General features: G+C 46.4%; 1 protein-coding gene and 1 long non-coding RNA gene across 3 annotated transcripts in view; one reads left to right on the forward strand and one right to left on the reverse strand.

The window, feature by feature from the left end:
- The window catches only part of LOC129386937 (uncharacterized), a 428,157-nt gene that overhangs the window by 59,440 nt on the left and 346,037 nt on the right, over nucleotides 1-22,680 (forward strand). The gene's annotated exons all lie outside the window — the stretch shown is intronic.
- Nucleotides 1-22,680, reverse strand: part of LOC126539488 (pyrokinin-1 receptor-like) — a 206,992-nt gene that overhangs the window by 48,899 nt on the left and 135,413 nt on the right. The window lies entirely within an intron of this gene.

Consider the following 22,680-nt stretch of genomic DNA (forward strand, 5'->3'; position numbering starts at 1 on the left):
TCACTTTATTTGACATTTATTTCTCACATGCGCGCTGATATGTGTGTTCAAGAGATGTGTTCTTCTATATTCATTTTTCATTGTATGTTTTCGTTTTGTGGTGTATTGTGTATGGTGAGAGATCTCCAAATTTATCCTCCTTTCTTCACACTGACTGCGTTTGGCTTGTGTTCTGACTCGTGAACTTGTGGCTCGTGTGTTTCCACTTTCGAACTATTCGCGAGAACTCGACTTTGAGTGCCTTTTGTATCGCTATGGCTTTCTCCTTCACAAGGTTTTTTTTTGCCTTATCGCATGTCGCAGCAGAGAAGTAGCCAACTTGTCTTCAGATACGTCGACATAATGAGCTAATAAAGAACACAATGAGTTAATCGGGCAGCCAACTTTAGAATATATTAATGAATATGTTTCGACTGGTACTCACGCGTACACAGATGCAGGTCATTTGCCATAGATAAGATAGGTGGTTTATTGTTCCCCCCCCCCTTTTTTTTTTGCATACGAGTGTGAGCACAGATGATGACAAGGAGCCATTGTGTGTCAACTGTGCTGGGCCGCGAAGCTTAGTGGCAAGAGATATGATAATGTTGCTCAATTTGTGCTGTGTACGGTATGCGTGCCTTACGCGTTCGTGAATTCTAGATCTAACTTGCTTAAACGTAACCCTGTCCTGAGGACGACTGACGCACACTTTTGTGCTATGACTGTCTGTGGCATTGTCGCGTGCGCATAGCTTAAGATACAGTACGAGGATCCAGCGAACTGGCGAAGGTGGCCCAAAACTAAAATAGTTAAGACAGACAGTTTTTGATGACCAAGGGCCATCAGGGATGCCAGATGGCTGCTGAAGTATTTAATTTCAAAGAGAATGTGGGCGTGTTGTGCTTGATCGAACCTAAGCTGGGACAAGTATACGCCAACTGTAAATGTCGTCGATGGGAAGTATGAAGAAAATGGTTTCGAAATGTTTAATCAAGCGGGGACGTAGGTGTCCAGAGTGCACTCAAGTCTACGAATATTGATCTTTTCAACGAACGTTTTCCAGAAGGCCTTCACTTACTTTTACTTCTCTGTTATAGGCGCATTAAATCTATTCTCCCAACTGTAGTAGTGCTGCGCTCCTAGTGCTGCTACACAAACTTGTGTCGGCGTGCAACGGCCCATGCGCGCTAGGTATTGTTGAATAAAACACGTCCAGACGAACATTGTCTGCCAACGCTATCCATGTAAAAGAGTCTGCTTTCAGCCTTTGCTTCTTTTGCTTACTAGCATCATGAGAAATTTCCGAGATTACTGATGGAGAGATAAGACGCTCCTCATTCTCCCTGTAAATGACATTTAGAAGAGCTATGAACTGCGCTAGTTGGTGTGTATTCATTTTTCTTGCGCTAAGTACTGTATGACGCAATGCGGCTTCCATGGGTTCCCTATGGGCTCTCATGTGTCGCCTTGTGTTCGCTTCATATTCAACGTTTCGTCCCCATTGCGTCTTAGACTACTTCGCACACGAAAAATGATCTCTGTAAATGAAACTTTTGCACAAAGCAGTTTTGTATGACTACTGACAATAACTGTCGCTGTACTGGCTGCAGGGTACTTTGCATTACAAACATGGATTTTCTTTTCCTTTGGGAAGAGTAAAGATGGCGGAGGTTCACTGATTTTTTTTTCGGATGTACAGCAAGCTTCCATTATATATGTCCGCGTGTCCCACATGCTTATACTAGCAACCCATGATTTGTTTTTAAGGTGAGCTGCATGCAATGAAGCCGAGTTTTGTAACTCATAGTTGGAAAGGCAGAGACAGATTTTGCGACAGAACGTGATTGACGGTCCTGGAATTGTAATCATCCATCACATTTCGTCAATCCCATGGTCAGATTAGCGCTGGCCATGAAATGTACTAGACAGTACTTATGTAGGTTTTTTAAGGTAAGGTTAACACGACGCAAACGACCTCACATACAAAGAGATAGAATTTATCTTCTCCCCAAACTTACTGTGAAGAAGAAAAAAAAAAAACAAAGAAAACTTGCAACTGACGCAAGTACAAGTTCTACTGAAGACTTATGCAAGCAGACTACCAGAGTGTGTAGCCTACGAAATGCGAAATGAGACAGGCACGGATTATCCGACAAAGCTGCCGTTTCTCTACTTACGACCCGTATTCCCGGTCAGTCTCTCGCTTTAGATGCCCTCCGTTGTGAGTTACTGATATGAATTTTTCCTCGTTGTGGGTGACAGCGAAGCAACAGTGAAGATTTCTTTGTTTCCTATTTTCTCCTCTTTTCCCCTTTTCATTGCCTCTTCCCGAAAGAGTAGGCATGCGTTGTGCCCCTCTCGGTGGCAGTTGTCAGCTTGCTCCCTCCCTGTTTCCTTCGTGTGCTTGTATGTTTCCATATCAAATAATAATAATAATAATAATGGACGCACATTTATTTCAGCCAGGAATAACGATGTTGACTGGCCATATCATGGGCATCAAAAACAAATTTTGACACCCGACGCTCGCGCAAATGTCATATAACGTGATGTCAGTTATGGTCTTGCGGCGACGCATCCCCAACAAAGCCGGAGAAACTTTTCGCAGTCTGGCATCGAAGGCGGAAGAAATGCGGCGCGAGAAGAAAAGGCCGTCTCCTTGCACTGGATGCAAAGAAGTGCGACACAGCTTGGCGGGCCGACGCGAGCCGAGCCAAGGACACAGCCGCACGTCGCTTTCAGAGAGGGATTCACAGGCGCACTTCGCGGAAGAAGGTCAGGGTCGCGAGCAGGGAAAAGGCCTTGGATTAAGTGCAGAGGGTGCAGAGCACGGGGGAAGGGGAGAGCGCAAGGAGGAGGGGTGCAGTGGCGAATGAACAGTCGGCCGTCACTGCGTTCATTACGCAATGCAGTTTGCAGCAGAGATTCAAGAAAGGCAGTGGCGTGGAGGGAAGGGAGTTGGGACTGTGATAGCGGACGCGTCACACTTAAAAAGACAAAGCAGGCATTGCGTGAAGCAGCCATTCAGACATGACTCCGGGCGCCACTAGTGTCTCTTTATTAGCACGCAGTGTTATGAAAGCCACGTGGCACACTGGAGTGGCCACTAGAATAGTGCAGTGCTGCAGCGCCTGTGGCGCGTGCATGCAAGTATTGGTCAGCAGTGAGTGCTGCATGCGTACGGGCCGTGCTGCCATTGGACAAATTTATCTTCAATGTTGGGCTAATTGCTGTCGTTTCATCTACTGTACATAAATGGTCGCAGCGCTGCGAAAGAGGGGAATAGGGTGTGGCACTCGAAAGAGGCAGACTGCATCCAATTCGACGCATGGTGCCACTTGGGGAACGTGTTCGTTCCTTTGTTCTGCACCAGTAATACAGTGCAGTGTTATGAGCGGCGACCGGTGACGAGTTGCAAGCTGGGTTATAATTGGGCAGTAGCTTTTCGCAGAATGCAGTGCGGTCTTTTCGCGATGCTCGCATCCTGCATTGTTTCCTCGCGTGTATCCCTGTGTTTGAGTGACTGAATAAAGAGCAAAAAAATATAGGGAGAGGGAAATTATAACCAGAAGGGCAAGGGAGGCCAACTAACGGTAGTTCTGGTTGGCTGCTCCGCGATGGCGACACGGATATAGTAAGAGGAGGAGCACAAACTAAATATTCCACGTAAACAAGAAGCCCAGGAGTGCTTTCGCAGTGGCCGTCTTGTTCAAAATTAGTCGCTGCTACCATCCGCAGCTTGGTGCCCAAGTACGAGCAATGCCTTATTTTGCTCGCTTCACGTAACGAGGACTGGCAATCTGAATTAAACCCAGCGCGAACGGAGACAAGGGCGCCAAGAAAGAGGCAAAATGATAGGTGCCCAATTCTGAGCTCCTTTCTTAAGAGCGTACAACGCTTATCCCAACTCCGCTTTGGTAATTAGGGTTGCTATGGGATAAACAAATGACGTCAATCACAAAGCGAAAGATAAGGTATGACAATAATGGAGAACTGACAAGGTTTAGCGTTCCTAAGCGAAGCAGAGGTTTATGAAAGACGAAATTGGGGAGGGTTACCTTTCAGACTTCTTCGTGTTCTTTAATGCATACCCGAATCTCCCTACCCGTTTTCACACTCCCCGCTGACCACAGCAATAACAAAGCCAAAACGTAATTTTCCATAGTATATTGGTCCCTATACTGAACACTTATGGAAATACCGATTGAACCTGTCAGCAGATTAACACTAGCCCACTGCGTTTTTCGATTGATCTAACATCTGCTCATGTGCCTCAACCTTATGTTCAAAGAAAGCCTCAATTATTTGTTGTGAAATATTCAGAAAGTTAGTAAGCGTTTGACTGAAAAATATTCGCTGAGATTGTCTTAACGTAGCAAAGTGTGGGTGTAGGCCAGTTGGCGATTTCTGACTTTGGGAAGTTATGGCAAGCAAAGCACGAGACTTGAAAGGGACAACATGAAGCGGCTGTGGTGTTCCCAATATCATCGTCTTCGGATTTAAGTTTCTTTAGTGCTTGAAGTTGCTACTGCGGCCGTTTCATATACAGCCTTTCTTTATTTTGCGCTTCGTGTGAATAATGTTTCCAGCGATGCTTGAGTAGTACTGTTTTATTTTTATCACCTGCAAACACAAAGCGATCTACACTGTACCGAACCACTTCTTTAAAGCGCTTCCATTTCTCTTCACGATATTCTAAATCTGACTCGCTCTCTAAATCACCAAGTGACATTGCTAAGAAATTAATAATGCACGTATTATCTGCGACCATAGTCTTTAGCATAAGCATAGGCATGAGGTCTTACTCGAATACTAGTTCTACGCAACTAAAAGATATAAACAGCTCTCTTCTTCGGCCGTGAGTAGGAACTTCGATTCTCCCAAATTCACAAAACTGAAAGAGCCCGTATGCCTTACATGCCGAGAGGCCATAATCCTGTATGATCATATGGATTCCTCTGCACCCCGGCGGGATTTTGTGCACCAATGAAGTTTCTATATGTTCCCATATGACTCATATATGGGCTATATGGCCCACATATATGTGTTCCCACATAAACCGATATGACCTTACAGGATAGTGGTACGGGGCGTATGCTTCTTCTTAATTTGTTAATTTATTTTTTCTGCTTCAAAAACTAGATGTTGCATAACGGGTCTCGCCACGTTGCCACGCTTTGAGCCTATTGTTCTCTGCAGCAGATGGCCCAGCTTTCATGGTCGTGGAACGCCGCCTTCCTTTAGTGTGCTAGCTCGCTATTCTTCTCGCTGGCCCAACGCTGTCGTTATCATCCACAACAATGCATATTTTTTCGCAAGTCACATTCTAGCCTCTTCTTTCGATTACCGTGAAGCATGGCCGGCGAGGCGTCCTCATCGATTGCGTAAGTGCATACCGCGTCGTGCTAATTGGAAAATTCCGTCTTGCAAGATGACGCAGACGGTGCTTAGCTTAAACGACCGAGTTACTGCCGCGTGGGATGTGGCTCGCTTTCGCTTAAATGGAACCGTTCAAGTGTTTGTAGGATATTGCGCTGACGCAGTCGCCTCCAGCATTCACGCCTAGCTGAGTTGCTCACTGAGATTATGTTTTCGTTAGGACAGTATTCATTTGTCTGTGTATTTTTGATGACCTGGAAGAAGACGTTCTAGAGGGCAAGGGTAAATACAACCCATGCATCGGCAACGCAAAACAAATAAAAGGAGAAAGAGAGAGAGAGAAAGAAAGAGAGAGGGAGACATGAGTGTCACGGAGCGTATCAGGCAAACACCTCTCAAGAGCGAAACAAAGACGGCCCTCTCGCGCAACAACTCACAAAGGCACGTAATGCTTAGGCTTCGAAATATTACGCCACGTGATAATATCGCGCAGAAAACGGGAGATTTAGCTTGAACAACATGGGGAGAACATCAGCAGGGCTGGGAAAGCCGTAATCACTCCTACAAAGAAAATTGTCGACGAACGCAATTGCGGAAGGTAAAACGACCCGCCACAACGAGTTCTATGCCAAGGGAATGCGGACTTTATTTTTTTTTTTTACAATTTCAGGGTTCTTGACAAACTCGGTAAATTTTTCTATCGATATTATAATTTCTGTAATAAGGTGCGCGTAATCGTCGAGAAGCAAGTTTTGTGGCAGTAACTTTTCTCTCATTGCTCTTGTCGCTTTATTTTGTGCTTTTCAAATGGTGCATATTTTGGCCGTTGTGAAGCGCTATTCAGGCATGCATGCAAGCGCAGAAGCATGGCGGCCTGGTCCGAAGCTACTCGGAGTGAACTTTTTTTACAGCTTGTGTCTGCAGCCTACAGGTTCAACCTGTAGGCTTCATTTTTAAATTCTCCATGGCGACTCGGTGCCGATGTCACTGTTCTATTGAGCACTAGGTCGCAGGTTCGACTACCAGCAGCGGCAGCCGCACCGCATTTCAACAGACGTGAAATGCAAAAATGCTCGCGAGCTTACATTTGCGTGCATTTTGAAGCATCTCAGGTGGTCAAGAATAATCCCGAGCCATCCGCGATGGCGACCCTCATAATCCACTTTACAGTATCGACACTTTAAGACGGGCACTTCAGTAATGGTTAAGCTCTATTTATTTGATCTTATGGGCAGCGGTGCCTTTTCAAATTATATCGAAAGTGCAGCACAATTTGATTTCGTATTTATGATAACAAACTCCTCTATCACCAGTTTACAGGATTCTATATTTTGCAGATATTGTTGAAGCGGTACAAAGGCTTCATGAAACATATCTTTTGGCAATATCGAAAACTGGCGTTGAAAACCGGAGCATTCATCATGTTAGGCGGGTTTTTACATAACGTCTGACCTTAACCCAGGGAGGAGTTAAAGCAAATAAATAATGTGTTTTCGATGTAGTTTCAAGGGTGAAATTTACAAGTGAATTTGAACTGACTGTTTTCTACTGTTTATGCTATGCTACTTGTTTGAAGGGTAGGGCGAATTGTAGGCTGTCCTGTCGCCTTTGGCGTTGAAGCCCCAAGCCTTGATTACGCAGTTCTAAAATCTTTTATTCAGAGTATTTCTGCAAATTTTACGCTTTCCTTTGATGCTCTGACCGAGTTCCGAGCAAAAAAATAATGTTACTACGCATTTGTCGAATCAAAAACGTTGCGCTTGGAGATAAAGAGACTAGTGTTCAGAAGCACGTGTTTCTTTTCAAACGACATTGAAGCGCTGTAAAAAAAATTCTTCGCTTCAAAACGCTATTGAAGGAATGACGTGCATCCGGCAGCCAGAAAAATCAATCGTTATAGTGTCACTTTCGTCCAATGAACGTGTCATGGTAACTCCGACCGTCTTAGTCGTACTAAGGAAGCAGCCGGGTGAGAGATAGCTCAGACCTCGTTGCATAACTTTCCGCCAGCTCAAACTCGGCTGGGACAACATCTACACCAGCTCGACGCAAACACCCTTCCGACTTCCTCTCCGCCCAATGCCTCCTTAAACTGCTTGCGCTGGCATGCGGGAAAATAAACTGAAATTCAATCCCGCCAGTGGCCAAGAGGTTTGGCGAGACTGTTTGCCGGAAACAAGGTCCCGGACAAGCAACACAAGGTCAGGGACAAGCCAAACAAGGTCATGGACAAACCAAGCAAGGTCACGGACAAGCCAAGCAAGTTCTTTGCCTTCTTAGATCTATGCAGCAGTCGGGAAGATGAAGTTGAAGCATAGCTTCCCACAAAAATTATTCCAGGGAACTTGGACGCTGCGATAGCTCCCATGGAAATGATGGACTGTATACATAGATTTGACTAATATTCGTGATTGTGGCTTCAAACGTTCCTGCGAAGCTATTCATAGGTAGTGTCCAGAGGGTGGCGGACAGGACCAATTTCCGGCTTCGCAATCACTTCCGTTATGTGCTGTCCGCTAAAGCATAACTTTCGAGCTTAGCATCTGTTGCACAGAGGGAGCCGTAGATTGGGCGTGGGTTCGAACACCACCTATTACAATATATCGTTGCTGAAATTCCAAGTACTGGATCGAATCCCCGCCACGGCGGTCGCATTTCGATGTGGGCGAAATGCGAAAACACCCGTGTACTTAGATTTAGGTGCACGTTAAAGAACCCCAGGTGGTCGAAATTTCCGGAGTCCTCCACTACGGCGTGCCTCATAATCAGAAAGTGGCTTTGGCGCGTTAAACCCCATAATTCTTAAATTCCAAATACTCGTAGCTTTCTCAACACAACAAGGATATTCGTCCCAGCTCACACGCGTTACCATTACGAATCGCTGCATTTATAACACAACGCTTCATTGAAATGAAAAGTCACGAAGCTGTATGAAGCCAGAAGGACAACGTTTGGACAAATCCCAAGAGTGGCCATCACTCGCATGCTGGCGCAACCACCACACTTGCAGCTCCCATAGACACTGGCAATTGTTGTAGGAAACTTTACGCGTTAAACGTGGCCTCCGAGATCGCAGCGGTGCATCAGGTGGGCCCGCGTGACCTTGTAGGTGCGGCCTTGACGTACAAGTACGTCGCAAGCCGAAAGAAAGCAGGCCTACAATGCCAAATTGCGAAAACGCTTACAGAGAAGCGGCAAGTTTGTGACCGAAGGACGTGCGGTGACAAGGCACAAATGCCTGAGTAAAGTTTACGCTCTGGCGACTATAGCTGGGGTGCTATGCTGACGCCGTCTTTGGTCATGGTACCGTAAGAACCTTTGCAATATTACCGCGTAATTTCACTCTGCGGGGAGTAGAGCGAAAGCCTGACGCTTCGCTCTTCTGCCACGAGGGGTTTCACCACCTGGCCACGTGTTAATAAAGTGCTTATGTTCCTCACCACACGACGTTGTGAAAGATGACAGGGAGAGATAAGGGCGGGGGTATTTCTCTCTCTCCCTCTCTCTCTCTCTCTCTTTTACGCGCACCGAAGGATATAGACAGCGTTGGAACCGGATGCGGTTTTAACGGCTATTCATTGTAAATGAAAGCTTGCTTTACGTAAGATTACTACAGCGAAATGCGGGCGGCTGTCATCGTTAAACCACAGCAGGAATCATAAGCTCTGCATGAATATATTGAGGCAACGCGTTCACTTCACTCTTTTGACACATTTCTTTCAAAAACCGAAGTAGTCCCTTCGTCGCCTTCAGCTGCCATGTCTTCTGTCGCCGACATGTGAAAATCGTTTCGAGTGACAATGGTCTAGTGTCAAGGCGCGCTAGAATGGATGCCAGGGACTGTCGCTGCACATTATATTCAGAACAGTCGCACATAACGTGTTCCAGCGTCTCCTCGCAAAGACAGGCATTGCAGAGAGCGTTGTCGGCCATCCCAATGCGAAATAAGTAAGATTTCGTGAAAGCCACCCCTAGCCATAAGCGATAAAGCAGAGTGGCCTCTCTTTGGCGGAGTCCGACAAGCGGCTGTGACAGTGATATCCCGTACCACGCAAGAGTGATGGGCTCTAACTGATGATGTATGTGCTGTACTATGTGCTCTCTCTCTCTCCCTTCCCCATCTTTCACCCCCTCCCCCTCCCGCTCCCCTGTGTAGGGTAGCAAATCGGTTAAGCTAAACTGGTTAACCTCCCTGCCTTTCCTTCTCCACTGTTTCCTTCCTTCCTTCCTTGATACATTTAAACAGCCAGGTTACCTTGGAGCAGCGAAGCATTGTGTGTTTACAATGAACTCATGTCACTGCTTAAGTCCAAGCGAATTAATTATTCACTTCGAGTTGTACAGTGCAGTCGGAACGTCCACAAAAAGGACAGGACGCCACACAAAGCGCAAATAGTGGAAATTTGGGCTTGTTGGTTCCTGTCCTTCTTTTGTCCTTCTTATTGTGGTTGTTCCGTCTTCGCTGTACAACCGTAAAAACATGAACCAACAAGTCCAAATTTCAACTATCTGAAATTATTTACACTTGAGCACATTATTCCTGCTAAACATAGAGGAAATTCGGACAGCAGCGCTCACAACGAACAGTACTTGCCAAAGAACAAACTTCCGACGTCAAATTAACTTCGATAACGTCGTTAAAGCCAGAAGAAACATATCTAGGCAAATACAATTCATTAGTCACATGCTGGACAAATTGCAATATTATCGGTGTACGCATGAACTAGCGCCAGACTTATGTTTCTAAATCTCGAAAGGAACCTACGATAAAGGTAGAAAGAAAGTGCCGCCGCCTCTCATAAGTAGCGAGCAATACTATGTGAGGCAGGTACAATGAGTGTACGAAGTTTACGTACTATTGGATCTGAGAAGGCACTGAATTTGCGAGCGGTTTTGTGACCTGATTTTGTGAAACCATATACACAGCTATGTTGTTCGTGTACGAACACTATGGACGACAAATAAGAAGACCAGGCTGCGTACCCTGGCTTTCTTGACGGTGACTGCACAGTGAAAGAGAAAAATTTCGTCCACCTGGTGGTATAACACGAAGCTATACAAGAAACACGTACGGGTTCTCCAGAAAGAAAATTTCGTATTTTAAGGAAAATTTGTCCTGGATCTGGGGATCAAACCTGGGACCGACGCCTTTCCGTGGCGGTCGCTCTGCCATCTGAGCTAACCAAGAGGCTAATGGATCGCAGAGCATGGCCTCCGATTTGCGGGCTTCCACAGAACTGATTTACCATATCCTGCGACCTCTGCAGTCATGGTTGAAGGCGTAAGAGGCGAGGCAGGCGCTGCAGAGAAATTTCGAGCCGCAAGCACGCGTTAGATTTACGAAGAACCATTGCAGGCACACCGGTGAACCTGACAGGGATGTGCACGCAGTCGCATATCCGTCGTGTAAACATAATGTGTACACATGTGTACACATGTGTAATGTGTACACATAATGTGTACATGTTAGTCGAGGCGTACGCCGAGCACTTAATGCGCTGAAGTAAATATACGCACGCAATATTAGGCGGCAGGTAGCTGGCGAGCGCCCTCCCGTGGAGGAGGAACGGCGGCGGCTCAGTGTAGCGACTAGGGGACACAAACTCATCTGACAATGTTTTGGCAAAAGAGAAACGAATGACTATGACTATCGGTGATTAATGATATACAGGTTCCCTTCGGGGTGCCTTCGCCGCAGTGTGTACTTTCCTGCGACTCAGTATTACAAACGCAGATGCCGGGCCAATTGGCAACGAACTGGAGCTAGTTGCTTACGTAGTGGAATGCCAGCGGACGGGAAGGAAGCCAGAAAGAAAAAAAAAAGAAAAACATGGGGAAGGCACATACAAAGGATAATGTTCCTTTGTATGGCGTTTCCTCGTGGTTTCTTGCTGGCGTCCTTCTCGTTTGATGGCCTTACACTAGGTAATGCTACATACCAACTCACTCAATAAGCCACTATTTTAAAGTTGATAGCTCTTTAGTTCATGCTTCACTGCCCTTCTATTTCTATAGGGCTTGTCTCTCATCTCTCCCCATTCCTTGCAGAGTATCACGTAGACGAATTTATATGTATATATCTCACGCGCGCACGCACACAAACAGGAGCGGAATTATTCTATTTCAATGTCCCAAAAACAATGTTAAGACACAGGGCCTTCGGGACGTTTTATAACGGGCATCCCATCGGGCAACGCGATGCGCCAACTCTGCCCTGAGCGACCGAGGGAAGACCTAGCTTTCACAGGACTGTGTGGTTCTTGGAAAGAGAGATCGCATAAGACGAAGAAAGCAAGACAAATATGGGACACGTGCACTAGACGGATGACAACTTGACAGGCACCGCTCGCTATGAAAAACCAGACGCATATGGAGGCGGCAGTGTGTCCAGCCCGTCTAAGAGACACCGTGTCTTGTAATCAAACAGGAAGGAATGCATGTTTCTATAGCTTCATGAAAACACGAGGTGTTAAGCTCGCCTCCCCTCAGGCCTCACTGGGAAAATAAACCAGACGCTCTCTTTAGCTGCACCCGGTGTCAGCGTTTCATGGCCGCAGAGGCTTGAGGGACAGTGTTACCGCCTTGTGCTGCGAACATTCTGGACTTGTTTTCGCATTAGCGTCTAGACAAATTGCGACATATGTTATTTTGACGGACGGCTCGTTTGTGTTCCTTTCGTTTTCTTTTTATGGATGAATATGGTAAGGTTTTCTTTTCTAACGGGATTCATGTGCATAGGGGAGATATTGTTTGCAGATGCTGAAAACAGTGAGCCAGCGTCAAGTATATTCTAGCGCAGAAAATCTGAAAAAGAAAAGTAAACACCACGATGATGGATGAGTTTGCTCGAATAAAGTTTACGACCTTGAACCGAGCAGTTGCGTAATACTTATTCAGACGGGGAGAAATACGTGTGAGGGAACGGATTGAACATGGCACCTACTACGCTGTGTAAGATTGTGAAGCTCTCGACAACAATGGTTTTTCGGCTCTTGTTATGCCGCCGCGTTTCAGGCAGTCTTGAATTATATGACACGCTTCATGTGTGTCGATCGATGACCTATCATCGTTGCGGCCTTATTGCTGCTGCATTTCATGCTGGCAAATATATATATATATATATATATATATATATATATATAATTTCTTCCTTGTGTCTTGCACACACGGGTGAAAGTTATCGTTATCGCCTGTCTGAGTCTGCGTTATCGCGAAACCGAGTAATGCGTCTCGACCATTTTCGCAACGCTATTCGCGAAAAATTATGCACTCGCTCTGTTAAGCACAGTATCGAACGCCAGAACGTGGGTTGTTGCGTGCAGCTATGCTCTACGACGTTTTACAGCCAAATCTGTATATGACTAACCTTCCGTAGTTTTTTCGGCGTCCGGCAAGAGAAACTGGCTTAGCGGTTTCTAAGAAACCCTTACGGGTGCAGTGCGGCGGTGCAGATGTAAAAATGCGGCACAGATTAGAACACTCGCCGTGAACAATAGCATGACGTCAAGGGTATCACAATATATGAGCAGGATACCTCTTATCGGCGCTAAAAACAGCTGTGTTGTTGATGGGACGGACACGTATAACTCGTACACCCGAAGAATAACATGCGTACGAGGAGCGCCGGAGGGAGCAGCAACGAGAATGTAAACGGCGCCGGCGCGAAACGACCCCCGGCGAAGAACGTTCCCGTGATGCTGAACGAAAACGACAACCGTGAGCCCGGGCACCTCCAAACTAGCGACGCCAGACTGGCAACGCAAATAACAACAATGCCGCCCTGTGAAGATGGAATGGCTACAAAAGCACTTTGCTTTTCGTCTGAGAGCTTTGACTGTCGTCAGCTTTCGGTACCATCCCATATTCACAGAGTGGAATGGTTGTCATTTTTTCATGCCCATCAGTTTCAGTGCAGCTCTATGAGATTTCCACTTTGCACCGTTGCTTGTGCTAGCAGCCTCATGCACTGATTAAAAAAAGAAGAAAGAAAGGAAACGGGGCCGGATAAGGCTTACCTTAGTGTTGCTGCTCTCGCATGTTTCCTTATCTCTCAAGTCATGGTGGAGTGGTAGCTGGTGGAGTGGTAATGAAGCGGAGTGGTAGCAGTTTATGTTCGGGACGACGGTGCTTATGCTGAGACCCGCGGTTGCTGAGTGACTATACGGCGCTGTGCTGCTGAGGATGAAGTCCCTGGTTTGATTCCAAGCAATGGCTGCCGAATTTCTTTGGGGCACGCGATACAAAAATGCTGGTGTACTGGGGTTTGGTACATGCACGCTTATGTAACCCCTCGTGGTCAAAGCTAACCCGATGCCTCCTTCCCATACAGTGTCTCATAGCTCATGCGTTGCTGCGGTATGTTAAACCAGATGAACTGATTACTCATCAATCGATCTTGAGTCAATGCTGGTGATTTCACTGTATGACTATACCGCCACCCCTCTCCATCGGACACGACCGACGTGCTCTTATTCACCCGTGTGCCCGCCTCCTCACAAGGACCTGCCGCGGTAACTTACTGGCTAAGGCTTTGTGATGCTGAGATCAAGGTTCAAGTGGCAGATCAAGATCCTGCCGCCGCGGCCGGGTTCGATCCCGGCCACGGTGGCAGGATTTCAGTGGAGGCCAATTGCTAGAACGCTCGTGTACTTTCTTTTAGGCGTACGCTAAAGAACCACAGGTGGTAAAAATTATTACCAAGTCCCCATTACGTTGTGCCTCATAACCACCACGTTTTTGGCACGCAAGAAGTTAGAATTTAATTTTTTACCCTCACAAGCATGGAGGAAGGCTTTCCGAGGAAGAAATTGGCAGGGATAGCCCTCAGTCTTGCTGTCACCTGCAATCGGAAGGGCTTATCAAGGAAGACGCCACCTGCCCCAACTGTACGACCCTGGCACAAGACATCGATGGGTACCACCTGCTGTGGAGTTGCCTAGGCACGTGAGGTAACTGGCGGCTCAGATGGTCTGGCGTCCGCAGTGACCGGCATGTTACATCAGTACGTGTATTCAGGACTTTCACTGCAAAGTATTATTGAGCTTCCTGTGTGATGCGGGCTTACGTTCCTTTATACTAGCTTTTTATTAGTGTGCTATAGGACAGTCTGTATTGAAAAAAGAATGTGTAGTGAAATACAATGTAATGCTATTTCTAGCACAGAAACTCCCATTGCAGCGCAATATCAGTGGTAAATGAAGTAGGGATATAGTTCTAGGAAATATATGCCCTGTTGTAATATATTTCGCGATATTCCGTGGCGAAGGCCGGATATGGAAGCCAGCCGCGAAGAGCCTTGGTCTTTTCGAGTGCTTAGGGTTATAGAGCGTGAAGCACTCGGCGTGGCCTTCGTCCACTCGCCTATCGAGTCATCTGTCACGCAAGCATTTCTTTAGTGAGGCTCGATATCCGCGAAGAATGGCCGAGTGCGGATGAATCTTCTTGGCTCCCCGATAGTCTGACGTTTTCCGCCACTTCTCTGATGAATGACCTGCCACGGCGTCGTCGGGTCACCGTCCCATATCGTCACTAATGCTTCCGTTTTCTATATGCTTGCTGATTCGCCTCAGCGCATGCGTTAATGAGAAATCGATGTCCTTCGGGGAGGAAAAAAATGTCGCGTGGAAGTTTGAAAGCTCCGTACAAAGCACCCCCTCGGTGGTATCTGCCTCAGCAACCACGCCAAGCCGCTCTTCCCAAGATTCCTTTCAGTTCATCTTGTCTCTGCTTAGGGAAGAGCACACCTTAGCTCGAGGAAACATGCGCCGACGGGTGAATCCACGGATGCGGCTATATTACGTTTTGTACATAACAGGCAACGCCACCAAGGCCACACAGACTTCTCTTAGTGCTGACCTTGCCGATCAAACAGTAGTGCGTCACACACGAAATATATATTTGTCTGTCATGCAACTGAGTGGAACGCTGCCTCAACCTTTTGTGTAACAAAATAAGACATATTCATTATGTGCAAGGCGTCGCTGATCTGGACTAAATTGCAACCAACCGAACACGCAGATGTGAGGAGCAACAACGGCGCATCGCTTGCGCTGATGATAAAACCGTAGTGCGTCGCATACTAGAAGAACCAGGAGTGCACAAACAATGCGTTGTTTGAAGTAACCTTGTGGTCGCGAGCTATAGAGGCAGTATATAAAGCAGTTAATCCGTAGAAACCGTCGCAAGTTGCAAACAACCGCACTGCGAGACGCGCGGAGTGAGACATCTTCGGCCGCACTACATGCGTAGCGCTCGCAGCGTTGCCCGCTAAGTATGGAACGCATTATAGGCTGTACGCTTTTCCCCTACTTCAGTGAGTAAAAGGCGGCGCCACCTCTGTAGTGGAATAGTCACTGCGATCGCTTAACCATAAGCTCCGAGATCAACTCCAAACGCCCGGTCTCGAAAACCATTGATGAACACGCTTCGCTTTTCTTGATTCTCGGGCTATAGTTTCGTAATCAAGTACTTCGCACGTCTGTTCAAATAAGGTTACGCGGTGTAATGTTTCTCGTGCAACCCTTCGCGGAAGAAATCACCGAAGTGCGTCGAAGTAGAGCAGATATACTGTAGTCAAATCAACAATTAGATAAGGTGTACTTAAGCTCTAATTCAGAATTGACCGTTTAACCAAGCTGTGGACTGAATAGTGCAGAAATATCGGTGTACTGACAAGGTTGCGGTGTTGAATAGCACAGGTAAAAATGGGGCGAACGACAGCAGACGGGCCACGAGTGCGAACTGGCAGTTGAATTTAACTGAAGCGAAACGGCGCAAACAAATATTGAATTACGAGCCCCTTCTGCTTGAATGGCAGCGCACAGAACCGAGGAGATAAGAAAAGGCAGCGAAATATGTCAGAGCCGGACAATCAATCACTGCGAAGTACTCGTGTCATCTATTAATAGATGATAATATCTATTAATAGATGACAATAAAATAATATTACATTATTGTACTGTACTACGAGCACTGTATATCATACAGGAATAAAGTATTTCTTTTTTTCTTTTACTTTTTTCTTCTACTTAATGAAGATTACACTTGCCTTCGTAGTCTATTTTGCACGATTGTTTAACTGTCATTGTATGAGTTCCTTCGCATGCTTAGCGTTTAACTCCTAATCTTCTTCACTTAAACACGCAAATAGGTAATCTCAGTATCAAGATCTCAATGAGACTAAACATTATGGAAATGGACAGACGCACAGAAAAACACATTACTATACAGCGTCGAGACCATGGCAGCGATATATTCATATCACCGCAACGAAAATAAAATATATGGATCCAACGCAAATATTGGACTCAATGGAAAGTGAAGCTTTCCTGAAGGTAAAGAAAACTTAGGCTTAAAATTCTGCCAAACCAGTCCAAATGTGGTATGTAGTCATAGAAGCACACACTTCAGGCTGCCTGTCTTTATTTGCAGAATTTATAGAGAAGAAAGTTGAGGACCAATCGCTCTGTCAATTTTTGTGCGTGTAGAGATGTCGAAAGATTGATCTTCCATACCAGTAGGGGAGCAATACAGAAAATAGAAACGGACTTGATAGAGACTACAATGCGCATATGAAACCATTTCGATTCCTCCGGGAACATGTGGGCCTTATACGTTAGAATGATAGCAAGTCGTAAATCTCGCAGACTTCTCTTTTTTACCAACATTCAGTGTCACACAGTGCCTACGAATTCCGCTTAAACCTTACTTTCTTTTTTTTCACGCGAGTGTTACGCTACCATTTCCCCAGCACAATTAAGTGGTCTCGCTTCGTGGACGTTTGACAGCACTGCAATTTTTCTGAATGAAGGAAACAGACGATGATGCGTAGCCGGCGCAATAGCAGTGAAAAGAGAAAGTATGGGTAGAAATAAAAAGGCTCTGCCAATGATTCATAAACGGGCATTAAAAAAAGGACATTTATCTCCTACTAAAGTAGCAAATGGTTAGCAGGGCAACACTAACTAAACTAGCAGAGTAGCAGATGAGCTATGATACTTGCGTTGAAGCCGAAATGAAAAAAGATAAAAACGAGAGAGCGAGAGAGAGAGAGAGAGAGAGAGAGAGAGAGAGAGAGAGAGAGAGAGAGAGAGAGAGAGAGAGAGATTGGTTGACACTGTAGATATGTGGAAATTGATGAGGAGCGAATACATACATGTGACGCAAGCGGGAGGTTGCCAGGTTGTTTTTTTTTTTTGCCTGAAAACAGGGTTTTATCTTTTAATCGTGCCCACTTCGTCTTCTTTCCTTATTCACGGTCATCCTGCTGAATGACCATGAACCAACAGACACACACACACACACACCACACACACACACACGCACACGCACACGCACACGCACACGCACACGCACACGCACGCACACGCACACGCACACGCACACGCACACGCACGCACACGCACACGCACACGCACACGCACACGCACACGCACACGCACACGCACACGCACACGCACACGCACACGCACACGCACACGCACACGCACGCACACGCACACGCACACGCACACGCACACGCACACGCACACGCACACACACGCACACGCACACGCACACGCACACACACGCACGCACGCACGCACGCACGCACGCACGCACGCGCGCACGCGCACGCGCACGCGCACGCGCACACGCACACGCACACGCACACGCACACGCACACGCACGCACGCACGCACGCACGCGCGCGCGGCTTCACTTCCATGTAGGTCAATGGTTGTGGTGGTCAAAACGTTTTATTTTCTCTACGCGGGTACTGCCTCCCCTCTTGGTAGTTGCCATCCAGGGAGGAAAGGAAAGGGGCGGAGTTCTGCATGTATGGAGGGTGTGTAGATAAAAGTACACGAGCAGCTGCACTTCTTGGAGATACTCCACGCGATAGCTCAAAACGCCGTTCTGTGTACTCTGGTTGCCCACTTGGCCCTATCCGCTGCTGCGAACTTGCAGGCTGTAGTGATGCGGGTAGCTGGGTCGTTACGGCCGGCAGATTCGCTGCTGTGGATCGCGGCGCTCCCCACTCAATGCACGCTTTGTTCTCATTTCGTTCCTTCTTTCTCCACACTCGGCTGCTTTTGATGCCGACTTCACTACCCTGCAGCCGACTTCATCGATCATTTCCTCTGGTTCTGCTTGTTTTCTCGGTGACCTGTGCTTTGGCACATACCATTTCTCGGGGATGAAGAATGCTTACATACCCAATGTCACATGCACATTCCCATGTGCACAGGCAGTGGCATAAGTTGTCTAATCGAACACATACCCAGTTGCGCATGCCTAGTGACCCAAGTTGCATAACTAGCAAGACAGCAGTAGGCCAGCACCCGCTAAGTGAGACGAACAGGCCAGCAATGCATCGCTTTAATAAAAGGAATGGCAGGAAGGTTAACCATGTTGCTCCTGGTTTGCTACCCTACCTTGGGGGAGCTTCAAACCGGAAGAAAAGAAGCATGCAAATGGATAAGAACTGATACGCACGCGCATACAACAGCGTTCTCTGTGCAGTTAAAAAACGGTCGCACAGCCCACTCGTCCTTTAAAACGCCCGTTGTGCTCTAGTGACTTTCTATGCAGACAGTCGAGTCCATCGTCCCAATATATTATCTTTTGTGCACGCTTTGTCGTCCAGTAGCCGGCTTAAGCCCGCAGGAAATGTCTCTTTCATCACGAAAAGGCGCGCAAAAGGGACTATTTTCCCTCGGGCCTTTATTGGGCCTTCGACTACAGCCTTGCCTGGCTCAACAAAAGTATAATAAACGACCCACTGGTTAAAGAAAACGTCGCAAGGAGCGAAATACTGCAGGAGTCAGGAAATCGTGCTTCTAAGAAAGAAATGACAAAAAGAAAAAGAGCTCGAAAAGAACTGAAGTCGAGGGAAGTGAAAAACGATGACAGAATTAACCATCTAGAAGTTTGAGGCATATGTGTATGTACTCGCCGCTCTATTACCCCGCAGGGTGAAGAAATGATGACGCGCTCGAGAGACGGGAAATGCCCAAGGAATCCTCCTTCGAGTCGATACGGAGGGCTTTCGGTGAAAAAGAGAAAAAAAAAAGAAAAGTAAAGAGAAGAAAAACGTTGGTGGCGTGGCTGGGGAGTAATGGTCTTCATGGTACGTGTGGTTCCAGCGTTTGCTCGCCTCGTTCTTTACGACCGCACTACGGCGCGTGGCGTGCGTCTGCAGAAGGCTGCGCATTTCGCTGTGCGCGCCTGCTTGGGCAATCGGTGAACTAGAGCGTGCGAACGACTACAGGAAAGCAGCTTGGTGTCGGAATTTCCACGCACACGTAGTGAGTTGCGAGGAAATCGTTTTGCGGATCGTGTTCTCTAAACGTACCGTTTGTTCTACGTGCAGTTTGGTCAAGTCGATCTAAGCAACGACCGGCGGCTAACTGAGAAACTGTATCGAGTGCGAGAGAAAGAAAGCCAACAATTTGATTTTCCTTTTCTCTGAAGTACTTGCACAACGTAACTCTACGAACGAAAAGGAAGAAATAAAGAAGGAATAAGGTGATGTAATACGTGAAACGTGAGGGTCTAGAAATACTGATTCTTAGAGGCAGTGTTGTTGGTAGGCAGATAACAAGTTTTACGCAGTCAAGACATTTTGATGGTGTTACAGAGCCCGAAAGAAGTCCTTGAAAAGGTTGAAAATGTTCAAGCCCAATTCTTATTTCGTTGATTCGTTCATTTTTGCGAGAAAGTCAAATATGATCTATATTTACGATTTTGCTACAGTTTCTGGCTTGTTGCATCAGAGCAACCCGCACGCCCCACAACCCTCAAGATAAATACGCACTGACTTAGTCAGTTTTCTATCTTAATGGTTTTATAGAGGCAGCGTCCCGAACCTCGCCATCGGCAATTGATTACTGCAAACTGGAGTTGCATGCAGAAAACAGGGGATTCTGAAAGTCGTAACTTTGAATTTCAGCGCTGTGGTGTTTAGACTTGTCGATTAATTTTCATTTGCCTTACCGTTTGCTAGTATCCCGCTTTATAGGCAACTTGGCAAAGCAATGACCCCAATAATGCGTTGGTAGCAGGTTTTTGTTTAGGAATACCCCCTTTTTTTTAAGTTACGTTATGCGTGCATGTTTCGTTCAAGCTTCCATACAAAAGATGGCTCTATACAAGATCTCATTCTACAGCAGCAGAAGATTTGACGCGGATACTCTCAAAATATGAGCCGGTACGTTAGGAATTTTATCGATTACGGTAATATTCGATGGGTTAAAATACGCTGGACGAACCACAAAAAGAAAACGGAGCTCAAGCCCTTTCATAAATAACGACGTGCTTGACGTCAATTTACGTCATGCGATGAACCTCGCATCCGAATTTTCTTGAAAGTACGCTCGAGCTTTTTTTTTTTATGTCTGAGCTGGCCAGGTAAACTTCATGTTGTCTCCGTGCGATGCGTACTCATTTGAAAGCTTTTGACCATTGTCTTCACTATTTGTTTTAAACCTCATGTTTGCACCTCGAAGCACTGGGTGCGATGAAGTTTCGTCTAATAGTGTGGTTCCGGTAGGATAGCTTATGAAACAGCGGGATGTTTAGCATCCTAGAATATGACACGCTGAAGGCGCAGCCATCACGGGCTAGACCACTAGAAGAGATGGACATTACCACCACGAGCAATCGAAATACATAGTCGACTAATGAATCCAATTCAACCAATGAAGTCTTTAGTTAGTGATTTCGCGTCACATATTGTCATTTACGACTTGTAGCGAGGGAATTTGCAAAGGCAGATCTACTTGGAACTGATTTCGAGGATGACACCGGTTTTGATATATGCGCCGTCAAACTTGCGCTAAGACGCACTGTTGCTCCACTTGCTTCTCTGACTTCCTTTAATGCTTTGCAGGACGAAAATAACCGGTATTTCGTAGCATGCTTTGGGAAAACAATTAAGTAATTAGGTGGTGAAATTTTTTAATTAGTCAACTAGGTATTTTAATTTATGGTGAAATTTCAGCTTCTTTGAGCAATCTAGTTTAAAATTATGATTATTCTATCTGACACACGCAATGTTGAAACATTCTATTCACTCACAAGCTGTTCACAAGCTGCGGACGCGTTCCTATAGACATGGGACGGGAAAACACATGTGTGCCGAGACCTCGAATCACATTGTGAGCACCTGGTGTTCTCATGTGCATCAGAGTTCTCATAATTTTTTTTTGCTGCTATGTAACGGTAAACCCCCCTAATCAGCCAAGTGCGCACACGTAGATCGCGCTGGAAAAATCCAGCGAAGGTTCCAATACTGGTGCCGCTTCCTCCGCAGACTTGTAATGCCGCATTTTCTCGAATAAAAGCACGTAATCTCGACAGGCTTGCTCGCCGCACCTCTTCTCTTAGCCTTCATATAAAACATTCAGTACCTACTTTCAAATCCGGCTTTCATTAGGAAAGATGGGACGGAAAGAGACACCGGAACTGGAGGGCATCGGTGAACAGTACACGCTGAAGCTGAAAGACCTACCCTGTGCTCTCCACCTGGCATATCTAAGGGAGATATTAAAGATCTCGTTCCTTCCAATTTCCCTGAGAGCGTTTACCGAGCTCTTCGTCTTCCGGTGCCTCCATGGAATATGCATTTCCTTGGCCCTTTACAAATAAGAGCCTCGCAGACACGGTCTCGGCAACACGCATTAACTTCATTTCCTTAGGAGCACAGCCCAGAAAGCAGCGCGTTTGCTTTCATTGGGCGACCTTGCTTTTGCGAGGAACATCTTACGATACAGTTGAGAAACAGTGAACGTACAGTGCACGAATGAAGGTCAATTGTGGCCACTTTTTCTTCTTTATTCAGCAATATCTTTATAGGTACGCTTCTAGTACCTTTTTAATATAAGTGTTGCTAAAACATTACTTGCTACTTAGACTTCTGGAGACTATTTATCTCAGACTTGATCGTGTTTACCTTGCCTGGCGCGTGCCACGGTAGCCCTGAGAAGGACCTGCAGAGGTTCGTTTAGTCTAGGCTAGATAAATTCGGGCAGTGTTATGCTAGTGTGCCCAAGACAACGGCAGGATCTTAAGGGTTACACCGGAAATTTCGTAAGTGCGCAATACAAGCTACACATGCCCGAAGTACGTATTTTTAGATAGCGCTTTCACATAAACATGGAGCTCTCAGCGTGTCCATCGGCGATAACGCCCAAGAACGCAAAAAAAGGAAAAAAAAAAGAAGCCAATCCAGCTTCGTGCCCTTAGCGTGAGCACGCAAAACCATCCCTTTGCTAAAACATGGTCGGCGTTCTAAGAGAAGAGATTGCCCGAAATCAAGAGTGTGCGAGACGAGGAACC

This window comes from Dermacentor andersoni, chromosome 11 (assembly GCF_023375885.2).
Source record: "Dermacentor andersoni chromosome 11, qqDerAnde1_hic_scaffold, whole genome shotgun sequence".
NCBI classification, from domain to species: Eukaryota; Metazoa; Arthropoda; class Arachnida; order Ixodida; family Ixodidae; genus Dermacentor; species Dermacentor andersoni.